The following is a 21346-nucleotide window of genomic DNA, read 5'->3' on the forward strand; positions in this document are numbered from 1 at the left end:
ATTGAGCATGTTTGGGATGCTCTGGATTGACGTGTACGACAGCGTGTTCCAGTTCCCACCAATATCCAGTAACTTCGTACACCCATTGAAGAGGAGTGGGGCAACATTCCACAGTCCATAATCAATATCCTGATCAAATCTATCTAAAGGAGATGTGTCGCGCTGCATGAAGCAAATGGTGGTCACACCAGATACTGACTGGTTTTCTGATCCACGCCCCTACCTTTTTTTAAGGTATCTGTGACCAACAGATGCATATCTGTATTCCCAGTCATGTGAAATCCATAGATTAGGGCCTAATGAATTTACTTCAATTGACTGATTTCCTTGTATGAACTGTAAATCAGTAAAATCTTTGAAAGTGTTGCATGTTGCATTTATATTTTTGTTCAGTGTGTATATATATATATATATATATATATATATATATATATATATATATATATATATATATATATATATATAATGTTCTAAAATTTAGCGGTGGGAGATTTTTGCTTTTAGTATTGAGGTATAAATGCTGTTAAACTTGTAAAGCACTGGATCGTCCCGACTACTTTTTACTTGGAATTTATGCTGGTCTGCACAACCAACCAATCCAATTTTTAAAGCATTTAATAAACCAAAAGAGTACTAACACTGCTCTGATTCGTAAACTGTGTGATTTTCTTGAATATTAAAAAAGTTGTCTGGACATATAGTCAGCCCAGTGCACGAACAAAACCACTACAGAAGTATAAAACATCTCTGTCCTCCTTAAACCTCTCCCCTGGGTTTAAGAGTGTGCTCAGAGTATATATATATATGCATAAAGAGTACATTACAGATTCTTGACACAGGGCACATAGAATCACCAAGCTGGGCACACGTAACCACAAGTATTTGCACGGTTGATCTCATTGACATCTTTATGGTTTTTTGTTTGCTCATGAAGCAAACGGGTCACAGACTCCAGATCATTTTCATCTGTACTGATGACAAACGCCTTCTGTGTCAGGTTGCGCCATCCCTCCCATCCACAGCGAGCAAAATAGAATTACATTTTTTTTTTTTTTTTAACGCACATTAATCGCACTCCCCTGTCTTGACCATCTTAGCATACCGTTATTAATTTCCTGCAGCACCATTTTAATACACTCGCATGCATGTCAGGATTGAATGATTGCAGTCATCGTTTGAATATAAAATTAGTCACAAAAACACATTATGTAGCAATGCACTCAAACTAAAGGCCTTGTGAATGGGAAGTTTATTTTTTAAAAACATTGACGCTTCATTGGACAGAAAGAGGGTTACTTGTATCTACTGTCAAAGTGAGTTCCACTTTCAGTATCACAGAAGTGCATCTAGTCTGCTGTACCACCTGCGTGCTAAACATGCTTTCACTTCTCAAAATACACTTTCTAGTAGTTCTTCTGCTACAGATAACAACAATACTACAACAAATTAAACCTGTCAGTTTCGACAAAGTACTCTTATTAATTCAAGAATCACGAATCACACCCACGATACTTACAACCAGTGCTGTTACAAAGTGGACAGCTACTGACTACAGCCCCTTTAACAATGCAGCTTTGTTTTATTTATTTTAAACAATGTTATTTACAATTATGGAGGATATAACCTTTACTCAGTGAATGTTTTGTTTTATTTATGCAATTTGAAGTTATGAATAAAATATACATTTATTTATTATTATATTATTATTATTATTATTATTATTATTATTATTATTATTATTATTATTAAAATGGCAATGAAAAACATCAGTTTATGAGTAAAGGAAACTGGTCATTTTAAATGCAGTAAGGTGAAATAAACTGACTCCATCTATGACCTAGGAGTTTATGTTGTTTCAGAAATGTCTTCATCTATGTGGGGAAGCTATAAAAAAGGTCAACAAGATGCTTGAATATATAGTGAAAAGTTTTGAATTTAAATAAAGGGAAGTAATGTTAAAACTTTACAATGCATTAGTAAAACCTAATCTAGAATATTGTATTCAGTTCTGGTCACCTCGCTACAAAAAGGATATTGCTGCTCTAGAAAGAGTGCAAAGAAGAGCTTCCAGAAATAGTCCTGGTTTAAAAGGCATGTTGTATGCAGACAGGCTAAAAGAACTGAACCTATTCAGTCTTGAACAAAGAAGACTACGCAGCCATCTGATTCAAGCATTTAAAATTCTAAGAGGTATAGACAAAAAAAAAAAAGTTGACAGTTGACTGTTTAGAAGCATTTCAAGACAAAATTTGTATGATTTTTTTACTTTTGATTTTAGTGTTGCTAACCTAGTTTCCCATTTACCTTATTTACATTTTTTTTTTATTTAAACACTGTATTAAAAAAAAATATACTGTTTTTTTTGTTTTACTAGATTTGAACAGAAGCGATATTAGTTATTTATTGGACATGCACAATCCATCAATTTGTGACTATTAAAACATGAAGATTGATATAAAATGTATATATATATATATATATATATATATATATATATATATATATATATATATATATATATATATATATATATATATATATATATAATAATAAGCAAAAGAAAAAACATATTTGGTCTTTGCAGAATTTGATGGTATATGTATTATGTATTTTCGTTAAAAAAAAAAAAAAGTACAAAATACAAAGAAATTTGACAGGTTATACACATCCTTTAAAAAAAACCTGGTGTTCAGCAGTTACAAAACTGAAAGAATGTCAAAAGAAATCAGAATTCCACAAAGCAGCAGTAATAGCTGGCAAAGATTTTGTATTTGTGGTGCAACAAACTAAAACACCTGTATATGAATCCAGCTTATAAAGAGGCAGAAGCTATTCTTACATTTAAATGACTCTAAGTATTGCGTATTATAGTTGTATTTAGTATGTTACTTACATTTACTAGCAAATGTGTGCCAAACTGCATTGGAAGGAACATTTCCTTAAAGAATGTTATACATTTGATGAGGTAAGGTGGGGTCACAGGGAACCTTTTGTCTATCTTGAAGAATTTAGTGAGCCTGTCAAGCTACAAGGCTAGATCCGCCCATGTTAGTCGCTAATTGATTTATTGTGTTCACTATTAAATAAAACCAAAACCCTATCCTATATTTTTTTTTATTGTGTGTGTGTGTGTGTTTTGTGTAACGGGGAGGGGGTAAGTTCAATTTTAAGCAGGACAAGGAGATATTTCTAGCATTTTATCCTTTGGACAAGAAGTTTTTTTTTTTCAAAAATCGCACACTCCTGGTCCAAAGTGTTGTCTCAGACATATCTGCATATTCAAAACTGAAGTATAAATCAATTGATTCTCAACAAAAGGAAATGGGGACCAGTCATAGTTCTGCTCATCAGCTTCACAGTAGTTACATGACTCAACAGGTTAACAGTCAAAAGGCAGGTGATATATGTAGTGAGCAGCTAAAACCTGTTGACCTCAGTGAACAGTTCCAGAGATAGTCAATGAATTATAAGATCGACATCCCTTGCAACCATCATTTCTAATATTAAAAGGAAAGAAATCTGTAGTTGGCTGGGCAGCCGCTTCCAATTTCACACTCCTTAATGAAACCCTCACTCCTGCTCTTCGTGTCATCAAACTGCATTAAAAAGTCATTATAATACTGCTGTTGCGTATATAGGAAAAATCATTATTTTACTTGGCTGGGGTGATGTTTCTGGTCTAATTAATTATTGGGAAGCTGGTAACATACACACAAGATACTTTCATAATAATTTAAAATCTACACCACAAGGGTCCATGGAGTCTATCAAACTGCACCAACATCCCCAGCTGACATGAAAAAGGTGCACTACAGACTTAATTTCCAAAGCAATCAATTCCATCATTGTATGAAATCACAATAGGGAGAACTGTTATTTAAACAAGTGCCAGTGCAGAAGCCAATAGTTTCCTAAGAGTGAACATATATTGATTTTTAGCATCTTGACTTTTATATCTGTCATATTTGATGCAGTTAAAACATATATAAATAAATAAATAAGTCATATTTAAACCTTTTCAAAGAAGAAAGACAGCAGAATATATTTCTGTGGCCTAGTACAAGCTTGCTTTCATTGAGGGGTTCTGAGTTTGAAAAGGGCATGTAATATGAGTGCTTGTCTGAATCTGAGGCCCAACTACTAGTAAATCAAGGACTGCTGTGTCTTGCCTATAATTTTGGCTAGCATGGCTGCAAGAGGAGACCTCAGTGACTTTGAAAGAGGGGTGATTGTTGGGGTGCGTTTGCCAGGAGCTTCAGTGACCAAGACAGCCAACTTGCTGATGTTTCATGAGTAATGTTGTCTAAGGTGATGCCAGCATGGAACTCCAAGAGAAAGACATCATCAGCAAAGGGCAACAGTGGGCTGAAGCGCATACTCCAGGATTGTGATATCCGTGCATTAATTCAAAGTGCAAGGTAAAACAGGCGAGCAACTGCAGATCAATTGACTGCAAATTTCAACCTGGGGCGCGAGCAGCCAGTTTCATCAAAAACGGTCCGCCGAAACTCCAGAGCGGGATACCATAGTTGGGTTGCAGTGCACAAACCGCTCATCACACCTGGCAATGCACATTTACGAGTCCAGTGGTGCAAAGAGCACAGGCAATGGACTACTGAGCAGTGGAGAAATGTGATATGGTCAGATGAATCATCCTTCACCATGTTCTCAACAAATGGACGAGTGCATGTGTGGCGCAAACCTAAAGAACTCTACAGCCTTGAGTGCTTGGTTCCAACAATGAAGGGTTCTAGTGGTTCCATAATGTTGTGGAGCGCATTTTCCTGGGATGGTTTGGGTGCACTCTTCCCTTAGAAGGCAAGATCAATGTTAATCGCTACTTAATGGTACTTCACCCCATGTTGCCATGGTACAGCCGGGGGGTGGGGTGGGGGGGGTGGGGGTGGGGGGGGGGGGGGGGGGGGTGTCTTCCAGGATGACAATGCCCCCATCCACAGAGCATGTGTGGTCGCCCAATAGTTTGGTGAGCATGACACTGATGTTATCCATATGTCATGGTATGGAGGAGTGTCCAGCCCCTTTGTTTATTATTGTTTTCTATTATGATGTATATGTTAATGCGATGGTAAATTATTATTATTATTTGTGCTGTTATTATTACTATTCTATATTGTTTCGCCGGACGAGCAAGACACCGTCCGTCAGGTTACTGTTTTTATTTTCAAATACCTAGTGAGGATGCGAGACTGATCAGCTACTGATTATTTAACTAGCTGACAGTCACGCATCCTTACTTAATCTCGTGCAGAGTATGGCCGAGGGGTAATAAGGTAATTAATTAATAGCTAGTTAACCCCGCGGCCAGAATATAAAAGCCTGCAGCTGTCTGTGCTCAAGGAGGGGTGTCAGAGGAGTGATGTAAGTCTGTGGAGGAATATAACAATTGCTAAGCGTGCTTGTTTAAGCTCTATATTTGTTTGTTTATTTGTTTGGCCAAAGTGTCTTTTTGTTTGTGTTGGTTTTGTTTAAACCTTTATTTTGTTTATTATTGATTACTAAAATAGTGAGCGCCATGGCTCAGTTTTCACCCGCTATTCATTATTTGGAGTCTGTTTCTGCTCTGACATCACCCCTGCAAAGCCATCCCTTTCACACATGGCCTTTTCAGTCACCAGATCTGAATCCAATCGAGCATTTATGGGATATTTTTGTATGACGCCTGAGACAGCATTTTCCACCTCCATCAACCAGGGGTGAGTTGATTGACTTTCTCACGGAAGAATAGTGCTGCATCCCTCCTGCAGAATTCCAGAGGCTGGTAGACTCTATGCCATGGTGCTTACGAGCCTTACTGGCCACACATGGTGGCCCAACGCCCTATTAAGTGACTTTACATTGGTGTTTACATTTTTTTGTCCACTACCTATACATCTCTTCCTTATATAGATTTTTTTTTTTTTATTTATTTGCCATCCTGTGTGCATTGCCTTAAGGAAAAAAAAAAAAAAAAAAAAAAAATGTCCTTAGACAAATAACATTTGCACAAACATACTCCAGAGCAGTTAACGTTCTTGTTTACTGTTCAAATAACAAAAATGCTTTAATCAGCCTATCAGTGCATCTGTACTGGTTTTTCTGTGACCTGTACTGTACAGGTAAGTGGTGGGACAAAGTCAGTGCTACATTGTTTTGATTTAGGTTGCTAAAATCTAGTTTTCCACATTGGAGGTAAAATACTAGAAATGGACGACAAATCAAAAACAACTAAGCATATTTCGGCTGATGATCATATTAAGATATTTTCCCAAGAAACTGTATGCAGATAGAGGTCATTGTTTTACACACCTTGTAATGTGTCTTTGGAGAAAATATGATAGCTATTTAGCTTCAGAGTCACACATTAAATGAAAGGCTACTAAAAGGCTGTGAACAGAAGATAAAATAAACAGCTTTCAGAAAACAAACTGGAAAGTCAGCACAGACAAAAAGTATTCCTATCGGTTGTAGCCAAGTTAAATCAGTACTACAGGTACGATCCAGAACAGCCACCTCCCATCAAACAATCTACTGCTTATTTTTTAAACATAGTTAGAATTTTAGACCCGAATAGGCACGTTTTCTTTGTTTTGACTGGGTACTAATAAAATAAATTATTAGATGGGACAAATAACATGAGAACAAACGTGCTGCATATATTGCCTTTATTAAAGTATGCCAGATTCTCCAAACGTAATGACTATCAGTGTGACTAAGTAACTAATTTTTTATTTCATCACTCCACAAAACCTTTGAACAAACTTTAAGCGATTGTCATTGTGACATTTTCTTAAGAATGGCTTTTTCCTTGACCATTGAGACCTTCACCATGCAATACTCAACCTGTGGCTGAAATGGAAAACCCAGTCCCACTTGCAGCCAGTTCACTTTGAATATCTTTGACAGTCAATCTCAGATTTTTATTAACTTTCCTCGCAATTCTTCGACTTGATATTGGTGAAAGAATCTTCTTTCTTCCAGACTGAGGAGCGTGTGACAGGACCATGAATCTTGTACTTTTTGATAACAGAAACAATAGCTAAAACTGAGACACTCAAGTGCTTGGAAATCTTCTCGTATCCTTCTCCAGCTTTATGAAAATAAATAATTTTCTGCCTAAAGTCTTCAGTTAGCTCTTTACTTTTTCCCATATTGACTTATTGGTAACGACAGCAATCATCCTATGCCTAACCGTTTTATACTCTCTAAGAATGTTCACCTACAATCCAGAATTTCTAGACTTTTCTAGAATTAGGTTAGGTTATAGGTTGCATTATTTTTCTAGCACCCTGTAGACAATATTATCATAGCTTCAAAGGTTATGAATACTTTTGAATTAGCATAAATACTTGTAGACATCTATTTCTTCTAACTTTTTTCCTCATCCACAAAAGCAAAACTTTTGCCAACAAAGATTTTTCCTAAAATTCTTTGTTTTTGAGAAATTTCTAGAAATGATAAATTTCCATTGGGGTATGTAAATGTTCGAATGCAACTGTAATATATACAGTGCTCCCTCGTTATAAACATTATAACCAAAGAGCGTTATAAATGGGGTAGGGGGTGGTGGGAGCCACAAGACACACAACAACACACACACATTCTGACTAAAATACAAAATAAAAGAACTCCCTCTCTATAATGCATATACAGTGAAGTAAAAATTTTACTTTCCATGAATTAACCATGCATAAAGCACCATGTAGTCAACGCTATATTTTTTACAAAAAACAAAAAAAAAGTATAGGTGAAACCTATATTATCGTCAAAATATAACCGATTTGTCACCAGCAACCTCAAGTCAAGCTTTCGTGGTCTGACCGTTTAGTTCACGCTACCAAGCCTGGCTCCAAACGCAGCCCTCTCCTCTGAAGATATTTAGTCCTAAGCGAGGACCAAGCCGCCGACCTCGAGAAGAGACTTTTGTTTGACTTCAGGAAGAGAAAATCGCTCCTGGTTTCGAATCGACAGACTTCTGTAGTGGGGTGAACAAAACTGAAGTCTTTATATATTATAGATTATATATATATATATTATTAACATAATAACTGCGTTATATATGTATTTTATAATATATATGTATTAGTCCGGGTAAGCAGAATTAATATTGGCAATATATTACACCAAAATAGTTATTTTCCAATGTTTATTCAAATACTGCATAACAGGTGTCTGATTATCATAACTGTGTTACAACTTCTTAAAACACATTTTCAGGTCACACAGACAAAATGTATTGGCACCCTACACTTAATATAATTTTTTTTTAAAAACTTATTAAATACAAACATTTAGTGCACATTATGCATTAATTAATAACAAATATTGAAATGCACAATTTCTGGTAGTTTAGCAAACAATCTTTATAAAAATAAAAACAAATTTTGCCTATATTAAGTATTTCAGACGTTCATGATCATTCTTATCAAGTATGTTACATCTTGTTGATGAAATCTAGGCCCATTCCGTCTTGCCTATTACCATCAGATCAGACAGATTGAATAGACAATGCTTGGCTACAGCGTTTTTCATATCAGTCCAAAGCATTTCTATTGGATTGAGATCTGGTGATTGTGAAGGCTATTCCAGAACATTTATCTTCATTTTCTTTAAGAATTCCAGAGTTGACTTAGCCTTCTGCTTTGAGTCGACGTTGTGTTGGACGATAAATGTCTGTCAATCAGCCTATGAGCAGATGGCATCATTGTACTTTGTTGAATGTTTTGATACATGGCCGCATTCATTTGATCTTCAATCATGATTCGATGATTGAAGATCTTCAATTTTCAATATTGGGCACAAGCTGGTTTCTAGCTGTGAAGTGTAAGCATATCCTGGGCAATCACTCAATAGCATATACAAATACTTGGTGCAGCAGCTATGAAAGCTCTAGGATAATCATTTATTGATTTCTAAAAACACATTTCCTTAGTTTGGGTAATAGAAAATTAAAGGCCCTCAGTTTTCTTCCTGCACTTGGCAATATGATTTTTTTTTTTTTTTGTATCCATGAAGCTTTCTTTAAAATGGCACATCTATTTTTAGATGGTCTAATTTTAATTAGCAAATAGCTTCTTAGTATTTAAAGTCGTCAATACTCACCTTGTTAATAACACTTTTTTGAAATAGAAAAACATTTACATTTTAAAACAAATTAATACTCTTGCTGTGACTAGAAACCATGCATACTGGCCCTTACAATTCTAACTGCAGATGATATTATTAGTATTTGTTTATTTAGCAGACGCCTTTATCCAAGATGACTTACAGATACTTGCAATGATGGATTCAGGTGTTTTGAGAAAGATTTTTCTTATAAAACTTACAGAAATATACTGTAGAATCTGCTCATTCCCCGTACCATTGTCACATAGCTTGCACATTTTTCATTTCTTTCCCTGTCCCAGTTCAGGGTTATCAGTAGCACAGTAGTTCTGAGAAGGCGTCCTTGCATAGGACTGTGACAGTCACATCTGAAGTAACATTTCGATCTGGACAAAGAGCTCAGTGCATGAAGTTCTTGTATTCAGTCCAGATCCTAATAACAATATCACAAAAAAAAAAAAAAAGAAAGATAACTGTATGTGGGATGGTGCATAATGATTATTGTGTTTACTGGATTTTCTGTTGTGGTAGATGTGGTATAAAGAGTGTGCATTTCTTACAACAGCAGATAAATTTCACTTGAGAGTTTAGACCTAAACTGGGTGGGTTGTAAAGCAGGCAAAATTAATTAGGAAGGGGTATTTATTTATTTTATTTTATTTTTTTAATCAACTTGCAATCCTTTTAAAGTGGTACCAGTTTTGGCAGTCGCCACTGTTGAAACACATTACTTGAGGTAAAACTAGCAAAATAAGTAACTCTTCATTTTATTTCATGAATAACATGTGCTGTACCATTTTTTTTTGCATGCATTTAAAGAGCAGGGTATTCAGGAAGCAGCAGTTAAAAAGGGAAACAAATGCTGCCCACAAACAGCTCACTTCTATAACTAGTATTAAAGATCTTTCACTCAGCTATAGTTTTACCACATCAGAGAAGAGCACTCCTCAATAGACAACTTGGTGTGTGCTTGCAAATGTACTTTAACACATTGTAATGCTCTGTTCACAACGCAAAGGTTGTTTACCTTCAGAATTAGTGTTGTATGAGCGCATTCACGATTATTATGTACAGCTATGGCCAAAAAGTTTAGCATCATCGTTATTGAATTAACACATTTTGCTTCATAAGTCGAATGAAACCTGTCAAATAAAGTTAGGTTAACATATTGAATTACATATCGCAAAAAACTGACAAAGAAAGATTTGACATTTCGAACACTAACATGAAATACTGTACTACTATTATGGCTTCTGGTAGACTTATCGCGTGAACTTAAAAATTTTTGGAACATTTCGAACAAAAAAATAATCTACTACAGTTTACATTTTGTAGAATTTAATACAAATATATATATATATATATATATATATATATATTATATATATATATATATATATATATATATAATATATATTTTTTTTTTTTTTTTTTTTTTTTAATTAAATGTTCCAGTCTGAAATTCTAGGTGATGCAAAACTTTTGGCCATAGCTCTACAGTATTTGCTGACACCATGTCATTACTTCCACACCTAACTGGTTTACCAGACAAAATGCTACATATCGGACTGACAAAGTGATGATGACATGCAAAACGAGCTGGGAAAAAAAAAAATGCTGAAAATATTTCTTTAAAAAAGGAGGCAATATTTGCCAGCTGAAATATATTTAATAAACATTTATCAATTAAATAAATCTATTTTTACAAGTAATCAAACTTTTTTTTGAGTACTCAAAAACCAAAATAAGAGTTTACAAAAATGAAATGACACATGTTTAGCAATTTAGCAAACATGTCATTTTTTTATCATGACAATGTATTAAATGCTACACATTTTTTGTATATAAAAGAGGCTCATTAGATAACATTTGAATGAACCCCTTTACCTAAGGAATGATCTGTTTCTGAAATCTCCAGTCCGTCTCCCCCTTCATTGGTGATTACTGTCTTGAATGTGGATACTGCCAACTGAAGGTCAGAGGGTTAAAGTTTGTCATGTTTCTATCATTTGAAATAAAAAAACATGCACCAATTGTTGTTATCACCATCATCACCTTACTCCAAAACACTGCAAAACTTCAGCAAGATAACTGAAAACAGTGTTTTCTACATTCACCTGCATGAAAATACAGCTCTATCAACAAGCCACTCCTGGAATTGACTACTTTACAGCACAAATCATTTTTAATACAGCACAGCCTTAGTTATCACAGAGGGCACCTCTGTAGCATTAGCCTGCTGATGATTAACAAATTCTTAGTTAAACAGAGCTAAAAAGAAAAATAAATGGGATTCAAAGGACTGTTGCAGATGTCTTTAGATGGTTGCAACTATTATTGTCAAGAGATAGCAGATAGACTTATTTGCATGAACTGAGAACAAATATTAATATTTCTCCCCACAACACTACTGTGTTCTGGTGCTGCTCAGTCTATTTATGTATGTATAACTCATTCAAGGAAGAAGACCTTAGTTGAAGACACTAATTAAAGAAAATTAGGCAGATCAAATGCTTGAACCCTGAGGAATCCCAATCAGTTCACTACTAACCTGCTTACAAGTAGAAAAATATTCCGCCTGGGCAATGGGAAACATCTGCCAACCAGGTGGTGCAAATCAGTGCTTTTGACAGCAAAGAAGATGCTTTCAATTCAAAAGACATTAAACATTCAGGCCCAGATTTATAAAAGAATTGTGCATGTCTTACAAGTACTGCTTGTACCAAAATCTCCAGTTCCATATTGGTAAATTTCAGTTTTCGCTACTGAGCAGCCTCATCGCCATGGCTAGTACCAGGCTGAGGTCTTTGTGTGCCATTCATTTTCTTTTGGAATTTGTAGCCTACACACGCAGGGTTAACCCAAATCCACTATTGATTGTGAGAGGTGTGTAATTCTCTATCGCTAATTGTGATGGAGGGTATTTCAATTGGTTGATTGCAGAATGGCCTGCTTTACCTAATTAGTCTTATAAAATAGATTTGTTATTTTGACAATGAGTGTGGCCGTACTGAACACGTACATTACGTGGCTTTTTGCGATCAGTTTTTCCCCTTTATAAATGTAGGCCTCAGAGTTTCACACTTGTAAATAAAAAAGCACAGCAGAAAGTCTCCAACTGCTCTTCCAAGATGTCCTAATTATAAGTGAGTATTACTGGAAATGTCATGTTTGGGATAACTGCAAAAATGATCTGTACTTAAAAGTGTTATCTGGGGCTCCCGAGTAGCACATCCAGCAAAGGCGCTCTGCATGGAGTGCAGGATGCACCTTATAGCCTGGAGATCGCAGGTTCGAATTGCAGGTTGCCAACCGTGACCGGGGGTTCCTAGGAGGCGACGCACAATTGGCCGAGCGCCGCCCAGGTAGGGAGGGATTAGGTCAGCAGGGCAATCCACGGTTCAGCATGCACCAGCGCCCCCTGTGGCTGATAGAGTGCCTGCGGGTCTGCAGTGGAGCCATTTCGATCTGTGTTGTCCTCCAGCACTATAGGTCTGGTGGCTTCACTGTGGATCCGCAATGTGAAAAATGACAGAGTGGCAGGAACACGTTTCAGAGGATGAATGTTTCAGCCTCTGTTTTCCAAGTCGCCAGGTGGTTGCAGCGATGAACTGGGATAAAAATAATAATTTGGCATTCCAAATTGGGCAGAGAAACAGGGTAAAAAACATTGGCAATGACTAAATTTTTTTTAAAAAAGCAAGTAAAAAAATATCTGCAATATTTTAAAAATTTCATTTATAAGAAAGGCCTCCACATTGGATTGGAGGTCAATGCCAACCTAAAGGCTGTATGTTTTATACATTTAGTTTCATACTAATGCAATACATATTCTGAGATGAGTAATTCAAATTTAAGCAAAGCTATAAATATCTCTGCTGGTTTAAAATGCTATGTATGTATGTCAATGTACTATTCTCATGTCTCTTAAGTGGCATTTCAAATATATATAAACCCAGATCAAAAGCTTAAAAAAGGCTATTACAATTTTTTAAGCAACAATTTATTAAGTGAGGTCATTACTAAAGAACAACTGAAATGTGTATTAAAACCTGCTCTTCAAATGTTTTACGAAGGCTATTTCAAAACAAGCATTCAATATGGCAGCCATACTAGGCCAGAAGTCAGTGTCACACTAAGCAATCAGGATTTTTATGACTCTGAAAATATGACCTGCATTAATCCCTTCTGCTAATGTTATTGTCATAAAAGGCTTGTGATATTAGTAAATCAAGGTTTTTCATTTGCTTTGACTTTTTAATTCAGCTTCAAGATTTTCTTAGTGAAACAAAAAGCAGTAAATCCATACAAAAATGTTCGAGGTCAGCTGTGATATAACGTTTTCAACTAACCTATGCAAGTGAATATATTGCAAATTTAAATGCCCATAACTTGTGAATGTTTTAAGCATGGGAGACCAGAGTTGCGTTTGTACAGTGGTATTAGGCTGAGTAATGAAATTTAATAAATTATGTTCAAGAATGACATAACCAAATGTCATCACTATCGAATAAGCAGTTCTGTACACTAGTTGCATGGAAAGCTCTTGTGAGAAGACAGGATAATTATAACCACACCGATATGATACATTTAACAGTGCTTTGTGAAATGGGTATTGCTCTTTTGGAGTAAAACTTTTTTTCATCATTTTTTTTTTTTTAAATACTAGACCTTTTGTTCAGCAATAGAGTGCTGAAAGCCCTTTTAAAAGGTGATTGATCTGAAAACACTAACTGTCTTGTTAACATTAAAACAAAATGTCATGCCATGCTAATTCTGTGCAGCACTGGGACCCAAACAAAAGTGCAATGTTTGCATGAAGGTTTGGTACTGTACTTAGCAAGACAGCTGACAGTTCACAATTGATCAGTTTGTTTTTTCTGCACTAATTCATAAACCTTTGAAAACTTGTGGGCCTATAAATAAAAACCCAGATGCTGCAGTTTCCTTTTTTCCTCCAATAAACCTCAGTTTACAGGAAGATCCTTGAGGGCATGTTTGTGGGAGTAAAGGAAAAATTGGTCTTATTTGGAATGGAAAACCCAGACCAAAGCAGCAAAGCCTTCCATCTGTGGAGGGCTGAATGAGTTTGGTGGTCTAACAGTAACTTAGAGCTCAGTAGAAAGTAATCTAACCAGGTCAGAAAGGAATGTTGTCATTTTGCACATTGAAAGCTGCTGATGGCAAAGTTCCTGTTTCTTTTGTTAATTTGTGATTTTTTTTCACATTCTGAATGCTTGGTAGATAAATGGTGTCTCAGTTTTGCAGGTTTAAGAGCTTTGTTTGACAAAACCTCCTGACAAATAATTCACTCAGATCCAGTAAATGTAAATGCCAGTGCTGGTCCCCGCAACTATTACCTCGTGTAACAAATTCGTCTATCAATTTCTAACGCAACTTACTGCACTCACCTAGATGCGATATACATATAAAAAAACACACCTGAATAGAAAGATGAGGTGGGTGGGAAGCAATTTGAAAAATTAAAAAATAAATGGAGAGTGTACAGTCAATAGGATTTATAGCATGTTGGTTAAATATGCTGGCACCAAGAGCAGACTGTACACATTATTTCCAGAAGTAGTGTTAATCTACTTAAATTAGTGTTGGAGCTGAAATCCATTAAATACACTACGGTACAGTCCACAAGGCAAGCTACAAATACTGTATTGCCTCTTTTTGTTTCACATTATGTTTTTTAATTTAGTCATTCCAACCAAGTTAGGAATAGTCAATGCAGTGCAATACTTTAATGTGAAGCGAAAAGGCTGGGACAACCAGATTAATTTTCTTTCCCCCTGAACAGTGAAGAATGAGCACAGATTAGAAAGATATGCATTTACATGAATGCTAGATGTAAATTTTATTTTTAATAATGCTGGCTAAAGACAAATATGCCTTCATCATGTGTAAGTTATCTAGTTAGTATTTGTTTCATATTACAAAGGTGTTTCAGTTAATGAAGAACTGTGTAACCGAATTTTGTGAGTTATTTGCGGACCACCTAGAGTTTATAATTATAGCTATTAATTATCTTATTACCCCTCGGCCATAGTCTGCATGGGTTTATTAAGTCTGCGTGACTGTCAGCTAGTTAAGCTGACAGTCATGCATTCTCACAAAGAAGTTAAAACAATAACAAATAATGGTGTCGGCTTTTCGCCCACGCCGCAAGCAATTATAATATCATAAATCATAAAAATATACAAAGGGGCAGGACACTTCACCACAGGGTGCCACTGCTCTTTTGGATATGTCTCTCTTATTAAAAGATGATCTATCCATGGATGTTTAGTGAACAAGGACTCAGAGTGGGGTTAATGGGCAATACATGTTAAATCCCCAGTTCACTGTTCTCATTTAAATGTTCTCAGTTAACTGAGAACATTTTTGGGTACCACTGTGCTTGAGAGCCAGCTTGCTCATTAGAAAAGCAGACAATTATCTAGTCAGAAAAAGCGAATTATTTGACTAAACAAGCCATCTGAGTGGGATGAAACAGGCAAAAACTCCAAGCACTGAAAACCAGATGAACATTTTTAAAATTACTGTACACCCCGGCCATTGATGCACATCAGTCTTATTGACAGCTTCAATTTCCACTCTCAAATATCAACCTGGATCTTATGGTCATCTGCCATCAAAAGGATCTCTTTCCCACACAAATAGCTGGTCTATAAAGAAAGATCGTAATGTGTTAACACAGCTATACAATTACACATCAGTGTTTCACGGTAAAGAAAGTACTGGACGCTTTCATGTTTCACAGTAAAGAAAGTACTGGAAGCTTTCATGTCTCCGGACAATAATAATTCCCAGGCTTAAGACACAGTAAAATCTTAATGAAACTCAAACCTGTAAGACATGTGAAGGTCAGGCTATACAAAACTATATTATTCTGTTCTATCCACTTTTTTTATATACTAGAAAGACATCACACCAAAAGCATTTCAATTTTAGGTTAAAAGCACACACAATTTAAAAGCTTGTAAATAACGATATATTATTATGGCCATAGTTAAGTTGCAATGTTCTTTCAATTATAAACCCCTATTTTGTGCAGCTCCAAAAGTGGGGTTAAGTTCAATCAATCTGCCTGCTGTTTTGGATTTCAGGTCTGATTGGTAGGCTGAATTTTTTCTACAAGTTTTGTGTTATTCTGTCCACTATTTTTTGAGCTAAAGCATTTTTTTAAAAACTGGTGGTTTTTCTTGTAAGTTTGGTGCCGGGAGAGCGTTTTTTATTATTTATCTGTAAGTAAAAAACTGCTGGAGAGTTACTACTGAAATTTGGCCAGTTACTGCATCAGTAAAGACCAATCACATGACAAATGCTCCACCAAGTCTGCCCAGAAGGACATTACCTGGGTGTGTTTGTTCGTCTGCAGAATATTGTGCGGTCAGCTGTTCTTAGGAACTCATGTGACAATAACGAGACAAAACAACAGAGTTTGGTCCTCATTCTCCATGGAACTGTTCTAGAAAAAAAAAAATCATTTTACTGAGTGAGATACATTTTGAAAGGTAATCTGGAAATCAGTGGTCTTGGATAAATGTGGCAATGCCATATTACAGTTCAGTATTTACATAGTGACAAGTGCACCTAGTTTTGCATTGGAAGTAACAGCAGTAAATATGCAACACCTATATCATGTCTATAGACAATAGTACAAAGAATGACCCGAGTGACAGTGAGTGCAATGAAAGTGTTTTGTTCTGTCTATGATTGTGTCTACATTGGCTGAGTGATTTTCATACGAAGCATGATAGCTACAGTCCAGCACAGACAAATTGTTTCCTAGTGTGATGATCTTCTGGGATGTCTTGGTAGAGCATTTGTCCTGTGATTAGATATGCCAACATTCAAGTCATTGCTGCTGTCATATATGACATCATATCTGATGTGACACATAGGAATAATAGGGGTGAGTTAAGGTTGCGTGCCTTAATGTCCAATTTCCCGACTTTTGTGATTGAACTGCAACCTTAACGTTATTTTAACAAAGTTTTTATTACTGAAATAATATTTATTTCAGAGTGATCATCAGAGGTGCAAATCATTTTGAAAACTGGTTCTGAACTGTTTTGAAAGTTTAACACCAGAGCCAACAGTACTGACATGCAGACTGTACTTGCTGGTCGGTCAAGTGTGTGCATTTCATGGATCTCATTAATTTTAAGTTTTCAAAACTAGTGCCAAATCCCTTCAGTTATTTTCCTACACAGTAAGATTATGCCCTTTCTTGACAGACAGTGTTGCTGCTCTAGAAAGAGCGCAAATAAAAGAGCGACCAGAATTATTCCAGGTTTGCAAGGCATGTCATATGCAGACAGGCTAAAGAATTGAATTTATTCAGTCTTGAACAAAGAAGACTACGCTGCGACCTAATTCAAGAATTCAAAATTCTAAAAGGTATTGACAATGTCGACCTGAAAAAAGAAACAAGGACCAGGTGTCACAAATGGAGATTAGACAAAGAGGCATTCGGAACAGAAAATAGGAGGCACTTTTTTACACAGAGAATCGTGAGGGTCTGGAATCAACTCCCCAGTAATGTTATTGAAGCTGACACCCTGAGATCCTTCAAGAAGCTGCTTGATCAGATTCTGGGATCAATAAGTTACTAACAACCAAACAAGCAAGATGGGCTGAATGGCCTCCTCTCGTTTGTAAACTTTCTTATGTTCTTATGTTCTTATGAGTGTAGTCAGGGTTTTAATTTTGCCTTCACTGACATACAGTAACTGGCCTCTAATTAGTCTCACCAGCAAGAAACCAAGCACTAATTTTCCTTAGAGACGTTGAATAAGGGATTGACAAATTTAAAGAGTTTCCACTTTTAAACATAGACGTTTAGATTCCTGCTCAGTTTCAAAAAGATGGGTAAGTGAGCGATACTGAGCCCCCTCTCAGACAGAGTTGAGTCTGTGACCTTGGAAGGTACACAGTGAATAAGCAGCCAACTGGTGCACAAGGCAGGGGTGTGCAAGTTTTTAAAAAAAAAAAAATAACTGTAGCAGGGTGATCCTGGTTTCATACCCTCATGGGGGGGGGGGGGGGGGGGGGGGGGGCAACATTCTTTCCCTGCACTACTGAAAAATAAATACATACATTAATTAATACATAAACACCTTGCCATGACATTTATAGTCTGCACTGAAAGGAACACTTCCTTAAAGTATGTTATACATTTCTTGAGCTAAGGTGGGGTCACAGGGAACAATTTGTGTATCTTGAAGAATTTAGTGAACCAGACAAGGTACAAGGCTAGATCAACCCGTGTTAATCATTAACTGATTGGCTGTGTTGCCTGTTAAATAAAACCAAAACCCTACAAGTTATATTATACTTTTTTGTGTGTGTTTTTGTGCCAGCAGATTGTTAAGGACAAGTAGATTTTTCTTGCATTTTGTCCCTTGGACAATATGTCGTTTTCAAAAATTGCTCACCTCTGGTCACTTAATGCACTCTGAAACATGAGGCTTTGCCAGTGCACCGGCAGTAGCATTGCAAAATGTGTGATGGAAAATGGTTATTTTTTCTTGCCTGATACACATTAACTCAGATAGGACTTTCCAAAACACTGTAAGTATGAACACGGTTTACAAGATATGAGCATTTAAAAAAAAAAGAAAAACAAGCTTTCCTCACAGAATTTTTTTAACTACTGTACTAAAAATTGCTTGTCTCACAGAACATTGTGTTACAGTAGTCTGCTGTCATATCATCATTATTTTGTATTTTGATTTCCACAAGTGCACCTCATGCTGCAAAATGGCATGTAAGCAAAACGGCAAAATGTGCCGCTGTTTCTATTGCTACACAAATTTGGAAATTGTTCGAGCTCTTGAAAAAAACCTGAATCAGACACAAGTTGCCGAGCAATTTGGTGTTTCCCGTTCTAGTGAGTTGCTGCACCATTCTGTTAAATAATGTGCATGTGTTGTATATTGCTGCTGCATTTTGTAACGTGTGTAGGGGTGCTGTGTTAATTTAGTTTTTCAGTTAGTTTGTTAACATTAAGTTAACCCTAACTAATGTTCATTATTTTTGCCTCTGCCATTGTGTGTGACTGAAACACACCTGCAAGCTAATTCATATTGCATAGTGATTTAAGCTTTTTGACTGTGTTGTTTTGCTTTAGTTTTATTAAAGTTAGATTGTCTATTACTTTATTATTATAGTTTATTAACATACAATTGCCAATTGTTTTGTTTTTACTTACTCAGTTTGTTTCATATGTTGATGCACAAGCGTCATAACAAGTAATACATATGTATTTATTTATTTATTAATTCATATTGTGTCTGGTGACTAACTCCATCTTAGAGAACACTTCAGCTATAAGAACACTTCAGTTACTTCCTGAGGGGTGTTCTCTTAGCCGGAGACTATTGTACTAATCTAAGGTTCTTTTTTGTAGTTCCAAGTATGTTTTCCTTTAATGCTAAGAATCCCCCAGGTCACTAACAGGTTTAAGAGTTTAATACCAAATGCTTGTATTCCAAGAAAGGCCTCCAACTTCTCTTCTCATTATTTCCATGAAAGAAATGTAAAATATGGCTATATCATGATAGAAGAATAATCCTGAGAAAACCATTAGAACTGATAGAACCATCTTGTGGGTCATGTTAAAATATAAAAAGCAGGTTTTTCAATGAGGAAAAGCTCAATTTAAAGCCATTAATGGCGACTTTTTTTTTTTTTTTTTTTTTTTACCTCAGTTCTCTTACAATTTAGTATCACTGTTCTTTACATGAAAATGGGAAATACCTGCCATAATACTGTCCAAAGAGCAAAAACACTCAATTTAAAATCGGTTCTATCACACTCACATGAAAGTACAGCTGACCAATAGGAGGCAACATAAGGCAAAGCATGAAACAGGAAGTTAACCTAAATGAAAGCTCAACCAACCAAAGTCAGAGTGAGTGTAATAGATAATAAAGCTCACCAATAGGAGCTTACAGTAAAGTAGGAGGAATCAGAATGCAAGCTCAAGCTTACTACAACATATTACAGCGCTTACCGCTTTCAGAATACAGACCTTTCTTAAAGCAGTTGCTGCAGAGAGTGGGGCTGCACACAATTCCCCAGATGGCTGTATTTGAGAAACTCTGCCATTGACTGTAAAGCATACATTCTTGACTGTAAGTTGTTTAAATTTGTTCTGGAGACCAGTCATCAATGATTAACCCTTTTAAGTTACTGGTGTTCATCACAAAGACTTTGCCTCTTGAAGCATTTATAATTTGTTCATCTTGGAAGCAGGAGCACCTGCCAACCAAGCACATACCGTCAGCCCTCCATCACAATCTGTCAGATATCCTATACTGCCCAGCTTTAATTTTTATAATAAATTTTGCAAGAGAGAATCAATGTTTGTTTTTTTGTCCAAATTCAGTCCAACAGCCAAGTTGGATGCAAAAAAAATTAAACTTGCTCTAAGAGCATACATTAAAGCCTCTAAACTACCTTTTTCTTTACTTCTAGTATTACATCCACATGAATCAAGAGTTTAACTAACTGTATTTCTAACTTGTGAAGGTCTCCAATTTGGGTTGTACTCACTTGAGACTGAAGATATACCCTAAGAACCTCAGAGCTGCTCTGTGCTGGCAGAAGACAGGGAGTTAGTCAAGACCTTAGTCTCATTTAAACTATACTTTTCAGAAACAGTGAAAAAAGGGGGACGTAACCAAATCAGATACTTTGACAAGCTGGAAATACACTTAAAAATGTAATGAGATTTCATTGGTAGTAAACTTCTCCAAACTTTCTTATTATCTCTAAAGGCGTTTATCAGCATTTGTTTATTTCCAGGCCTGTACAATAGTTTTCTCATTAAGAGTGCTGGGCAGTAGGTTTTGCTGATAAAAATACATTTAACCTGCACTGCTGGCAGCAACTTTAGCCTTTCTAGCTTGTCAGGAAGAGAATGAATTATGGCTAGTGTTGCTGCCCTTGACAGTCCTAGTGGGTTTATTCATATCATATGCGGGATTGGGAGAGAAACTACTTACTAATACAGTTGCTATGTAACCAATTTGTGTTATATATGTATGTAAGACCACCTTATTTAGCCCTAACTACGACTACAGAGACACTAACTCTACCTGAAGTAAAGAAAAATAAAATTAAAATAAATAAATAAATACAAACAGCAAAACTCTTTAAAGTAACATTCAGACTCTACAGTAGTTATTATAGGTAAGTGACTTTGGATGTGTTATTTTCTTATTTC

The sequence above is a fragment of the Polyodon spathula genome, chromosome 5 (assembly GCF_017654505.1).
Source record: "Polyodon spathula isolate WHYD16114869_AA chromosome 5, ASM1765450v1, whole genome shotgun sequence".
Classification (NCBI taxonomy): Eukaryota; Metazoa; Chordata; class Actinopteri; order Acipenseriformes; family Polyodontidae; genus Polyodon; species Polyodon spathula.